The sequence below is a fragment of the Triticum dicoccoides genome, chromosome 1B, assembly GCF_002162155.2.
Source record: "Triticum dicoccoides isolate Atlit2015 ecotype Zavitan chromosome 1B, WEW_v2.0, whole genome shotgun sequence".
NCBI classification, from domain to species: domain Eukaryota; kingdom Viridiplantae; phylum Streptophyta; class Magnoliopsida; order Poales; family Poaceae; genus Triticum; species Triticum dicoccoides.
The window spans coordinates 71,004,118-71,010,269 of record NC_041381.1 but is presented as its reverse complement, the minus strand read 5'-3'; the positions used below and the strand labels follow the sequence as shown (position 1 = coordinate 71,010,269).

The 6,152-nt window shown below is 44.4% G+C and overlaps 1 pseudogene; it reads left to right on the top strand.

Annotated features, from left to right (window-relative positions):
- The first annotated feature begins 77 nt into the window (after positions 1-77).
- Positions 78-5,596, top strand: LOC119320069 (annotated as a pseudogene).
- The last annotated feature ends 556 nt before the right edge of the window (positions 5,597-6,152 follow it).

Here is a 6,152-nt window from a genome sequence, read left to right as displayed (position 1 = left end):
CGCTTGACTTCACTCTCCTCCGCTCCCCTGGTACACGAGGCAGAAACCTTTTCCATTTTTATGTTCCTGTTTCATTTTTAGCTTCAGTGAAACGAAGCATAGAAGTTGTGTGACTGCGTACGAATACACAAACGGAAGGCCATTCTTCCTATCTCAGTGCAGAGCTAGAGCACGCCCATGTCCCGCATCTCCAGTTCTCCATCCGCCGCCGCTCATCCTCCTCCCCCTAGCCTGTGTCCGGCCTCCGCCTCCTCCTCCACCTAGCCAATCTCCGGCATCCCCTGCCGCCGCCGCCGCCACTCCTCGTCCACCTAGCCAATCTCGGGCCTCCGCCTCCGCCACTCCTCATCCTCCACCTCGCCGATGCCCCGCCTCCGTCGCTTCTCCACCGTGCCGATGCTCCACCTCCTCCGCCGCAGCTCCTCTTCCACCTCCACCTCGCTGCCCTCACACCCCTGGTCTCCCCACGAAGCCTTTGCCGCGGCCACAGAGCGCGTCCGCGCCGGGACGCTAACCCCGGAAGAAGCACACAACCTGTTCGACGAATTGCTGCGGCAGGCCACCCCGGTCCCCAGCCGCTCCCTGAACGGCTTCCTTGCCGCCCTCGCCCGTGCGCCGGCCTCCGCAACCTGCCGCAGAGATGGCCCTGCCCTCGCCCTTGCCCTCTTCAACCGCGTATGCCCAGAAGAAGCCGGCCCGCAGGTGGCATCCTCATGGGCTGCTTCTGCGGTGCGCATCGCCCGGACCTAGGGCTTGCCTTATTTGGCCGCTTCCTCGGGACAGGCCTCAAGACAAACAAGATTGTGGCCACCACCTTCCTCAAGTGCCTCTGCTACGCCAAACGTACAGATGAGGCTGTCAACTTGCTGCTTCGTAGGATGCCCGAGCTTGGCTGCGTGCCTGATGCAATCTCATACACCATTGTTCTGAAGAGCTTATGCGAGAATAGCATGAGTCAGCGGGCACTTGACCTGCTCCAGATGGTGGCAGAAGGAGGAGGTGCCTGCTCCCTCAATGTGGTGGTGTATAGCACAGTCATCCATGGCTTCTTCAAGGAGGGCGAAACAGGCAAGGCATGCAATCTATTCCATGAAATGATCCATCAAGGGGTTGTGCCCAATGTGGTCACGTATAGCTCGATTATTGATGCGTTGTGCAAGGCCAGAGCAATGGACAAGGCAGAGCTAGTCCTTCAACAGATGGTTGATAGTGGTGCTCAACCGAATAATGTGACATATAATTGCATGATCCATGGATATTCCACATCAGGGCAGTTGAAAGAGGCTGCTAAAATGTTTAGAAAAATGACAAGCCATGGTCTTGTACCAAATGCAGTCACTTGCAGCTCGTTAATGACTTCCCTTTGCAAGCATGGAAGAAGCAAAGAAGCGGCGGAAATATTTTATTCCATGACTGCCAAGGGCCACAAACCGGATGCCGTCTCGTACCGTATTTTGCTTCATGGGTATGCCAATGAAGGATGCTTTGCTGATATGATTGATCTCTTTAATTCAATGAAAAGCAACGGTATTGCAGCCGACTGCCGTGTTTTCACCATATTAATTGATGCATATGCTAAACGCGGAATGATGGATGATGCAATGCACATATTTGCGGAAATGCGGGAAAAAGGAGTGAGTCCCAATGTAGTCACCTATGCCACTGTAATAGCCGCACTTTGCAGATTGGGTAGGCTGGCCGATGCTATGGACAGGTTCAATGAGATGACTGATATGGGTGTACAGCCGAACACAGCTGTTTATCACTCCCTAATTCAGGGTTTTTGTATGCATGGTGATTTGGGTAAAGCCAAGGAGTTAGTTTCTGACATGATAAGCAAAGGTATTCCTCGTCCCAACATTGTGTTCTTCAATTCAGTTATAAACTATTTGTGCAAAGAAGGAAGGATTATGGATGCACAAGATATCTTTGAATTGGTTATAATCATAGATGGGAAGCCTGATGTCATTACATTTAACTCACTGATTGACGGACATTGCTTAGTCGGCAAGATGGATAAAGCATTTGGAGTACTTGATGCCATGTTGTCAGCTGGCATTGAGCCTAATGTTGTTACATATAATACACTTGTTAATGGCTATTCTAGAAATGGAAGGATCGATGATGGTTTGACTCTGTTCAGACAAATGCCACGTAAGAGAATAAAACCTGACAGTGCCACATATGGGATCATACTGGATGGGTTGTTTCGTGCTGGGAGAACTGTTGCTGCAAGGAAAATGTTCCATGATATGATCGAAAGCGGAATAACAGTGAGCATTTCCACATACAATATTATACTTGCAGGTCTTTCTAGAAACAATTGTGCAGAAGAAGCGATCGACCTGTACCAGAAATTAGTTGCAATGAATGTGAAGTTCAATATTTCAATAATCAATACCATGATCAATGCAATGTACAAGGTTAAAAGAAAAGAGGAAGCTAAAGATTTGTTTGCTGCTATATCAGCGAGTGGGTTGGTTCCTAATGCTTCGACTTATGGAGTAATGATAATAAATATTCTAAAAGATGGAGCAGTGGAAGATGCTAACAATATGTTCTCAGCAATGGACAGGAATGGTATAGCTCCCTGCTCTCGTCTTATAAATAGTATTATCAGAATTTTGCTGGAAAAAGGTGAGATCACCATGGCCGGACTTTATTTGTTGAAACTTGACGGGAAGAACATGCTACTTGAAGCTTCAACTACTTCACTGATGTTGTCTCTCTTTTCAAGGAAAGGGAAATATAAGGAGGATGTGAAATTTCTCCCTGCAAAGTATCAGTTTTTTGATGGATTTGGTTGACTAAGTGACACATTGCATATCAGACTAACTCCTAAGAAAGCACAATTAAGTTTTTTCTTGCATAAAGCCCTGATGCGAGTATAAGAAATCCAAATGGCCAGCTTGTAGCATTGAGTTCATTTTGATGTGTGTCAAAATGACGAGAATGTGAAATATGAATCTTCTAATCTTTGTTGGGTGCGGAAAGGTAGACCAGGTAGTCATGCTGGTTGAAATTTTTGGGGATAATTTCTTCTGATGGCTATTAGGGAAGGTATACACATATAATCTTCCGCAAGAAGCGCAGTAAGTACTAATACAACATTTTCTTGTATGTACATTGGTACCAGCCACTTGAGTTTTTGTAGCCTCTCTAAAACAGTCACTTTCCTTCATATGGGTGCATTTTTAGCAATGTGATTGTCAGTTATCTGCTATGTGTGCAATGCTGGTCGTACTGTTAATTTGAGAAATTTGTTATATATGTCAGGGCAAATGTGTCTCTGAAGAACGGATGTTTAAGATTGCGGATGCAGTTCAATTTGCGGATATATGAGCTCATGCTGGGGTCTGCTATACTCTATACCGCTGTCAGTTGCACTGGTGAAGCTTGTTGCATACAGGTGAAAAAAGAGTTTCTTTTATGATATCTCTCTGCTTTACTTCATTGAAGATTCAACTATTTTCCTCACGGTGTAGGTAAAGGTATTTGCAAGAATTGCTGCGAGATATCGCATAAGTCCGCATGGCACCAATGCCACCATAGGTGGTAGGGAAGAAGTTACCAAAACATTTACTTGACAAGAGTGTCTTGCTCTTGTACATATGATGTGGGTCGGAGATATAGTTTAGGGCACTTCAAACTTGGTGATAGATACTAGGGTTTGGTTATCTACTGAATGTAGGATCAGGGTACCAAACCCTACATGATAATGCATTTGATGAAGTGGAAATATGAACACTTTGAAGTAGCTGTAGGTGGTTGTTTCTTAGGTAAGTTAAAAAAGGCTAAATTATGTTTGTTGCTGCAACCATGGTTACATAGAAAACTTGGTTCAGTCGCATAGCTACCCAAGCTTCAGCAAGAGTTACTGTTGATGTTGCACCTTGTACAAGTTTGTATTTAGCCATTTTGTGGCAGAATTTGATGTCTACTTCAACGCTTCATTCAATTACCAATCATTTCATTATGTCCATGGTTATGTTGCAAGATTCACTAAAACAGTAGTTGTTCCACAATGTTTGCATAGGAATAGTTGCATTAGAAAAAGGATAGCAGGTTTCTGTAGTTGCTAACTGATATAATGATTTATGTGCTACAGTTTTAGAGGTGTAGTTGTAATTAACAAATCATTTTCCATTGTTTAAACTTGTGTGCATTGACAGTTCCAGATTTGTTCGGACATCATTTGTGATCATGGCCTACTGTATTGAACCCCTGGACATGGAAACGTCCACCAGTAGAGAGAGCTATGAATAACATCATCTAAATACCAAGGAAAGTTATCTGGCAGTTTTTTTTAAGCAGAGGCAAAAGATTTGCATCATCCATTAATTGAGAAGAGAGCTTACAGAGTTAATGCTCGAAGGAGAAGGAGCATTACAGCAACAGTCTCGGGACAACAAGGTTTTTACTCTCGCGGCATCAAAATACTCAAATGTCTCGCATCCGTGACGACCCAAATATTGGCCCCCTCCTTGATGATTTGCATGATGTAATAAGCCGGCATTGATTTCTTCTGGAAAACACGGTTGTTTCTCTCATTCCAAATAGTCCAGGTCACAAGCATGGTCAGGAAGGCCATCGCCTTCTGATTTGCAGCTGTGAGGGCCGACGTGCTTGTCCACCAAGATAGAATATTTCTCTCACCGGCCCACAGGAATAAGTCAAACTGAGGTCTGTAATATCTTCACTGTCGGATAATTTCTGCTTGCCGTTCTTCGGAGTTAATGCCGTGGTTTAACTTGACCATGCTTCTTGTTAATAGGAACACTGTTTGCCATGTCCAGCTTAGGATAGAACTTCTGTTGCCACTGAATTGGAAGTATCTGAGCTTCGGAGTGCCCCTGAAGAATGTCATTGTTAGCAGTGGAGGATTAGTTTTCCTTGAACTTTGACGGTGCCAAAAACTGTCAGTGTCCTCGGCAGGGTGGATAGAGCGGCCAGATGTACCAGAGGGGATCGCTTGCCATAAGGCCCTCCTCCAGTATAGGATGATTTGGTTGACGAATCCATCCTGCTCTCGTAGAGGTGTGTTGTGCATTCCTCTCCATTCCGGTTCTGGTGTCCTCAGTTCTCCTCTGTTGCTACTGCCCTGCCAGAGTAAAGGGTTTTAGGAATCAAGCTGTGACCTTTACCTGCTCTGCTCATTCGTTTGTCCTCTGCTGCTCAACGTTTCATTGCTGATCAAATCACACTCTTAGTGGGACGAGAGACCACTGCCAGCCTCACATCATTGCAGTGTGCTTACGTCTCTCCGCTTCAGTACACACATGAGGACTACCTCGAGTGTCTCCTCTTCAGATCTGAACTTTTTACCTCGTGCAATCCGAAAATAGTAGAAGGTGGTCGTCCCCTTCCCATGCTCTTGCTCAATCTTGGATGAACAATGCCGCTTAGATGTGAATTTAGTTCTTAAGGAATTGAGGTGGATTAGAAGGCACCATTGAATTCACTAGAACTGGAAATATGGAACTCCTGAAGTAGCTGCAGGTGGTTGTCCCTTTGTTAAGTGGAGAAGGCTTCATTTTGTATGTTACCACTTACCAGAACTTCGTTTACATCGAAAACTTTGTTCAGTAAGCATTCAGCCAAATTAGTCTTTGTATGCAGCTTGCGCAAGTTAGGATTTTGCCAAATTTATAGAAGATTTTGATGTCTACTTCTGCACATCATTTAACTTTGTCCATGATTATCCAAGAAATATTTCTCTATGTGTTGTTATTTGATGTTGGTGTGGGTAGTGTTAAGCTGTATGCTTCATTGAAACAGGAGTAGTTCTACCATGTTTGCATACAGAGAAACGGGATAGTAGATAGGTTTCTGTTGTTGCTAACGTTTTTAACATAGCAATTAATTGTACAAATGCTTTGTTTGCTACAATTTCAGAGGCGTAATAGTAATTTGAATTGTCGTATGTGATGAGATAGCTAGCAATCCATCTGTTTGTCCTACATATCCATTGAGTCGGATTACCTCAGTGATAATCTCTATAACTGGTAGCAGGTTAGTACTTGTCAGCGTACATGCAACTGTCTTATCATTTGATGGATCAAGCAGCACTCACGCATGTAGCAGTATGTCACTTGACCATGCTTCTTGATCTTAATCCAATCACTATTTTCCCATGTCCTGGTTAGAGCATA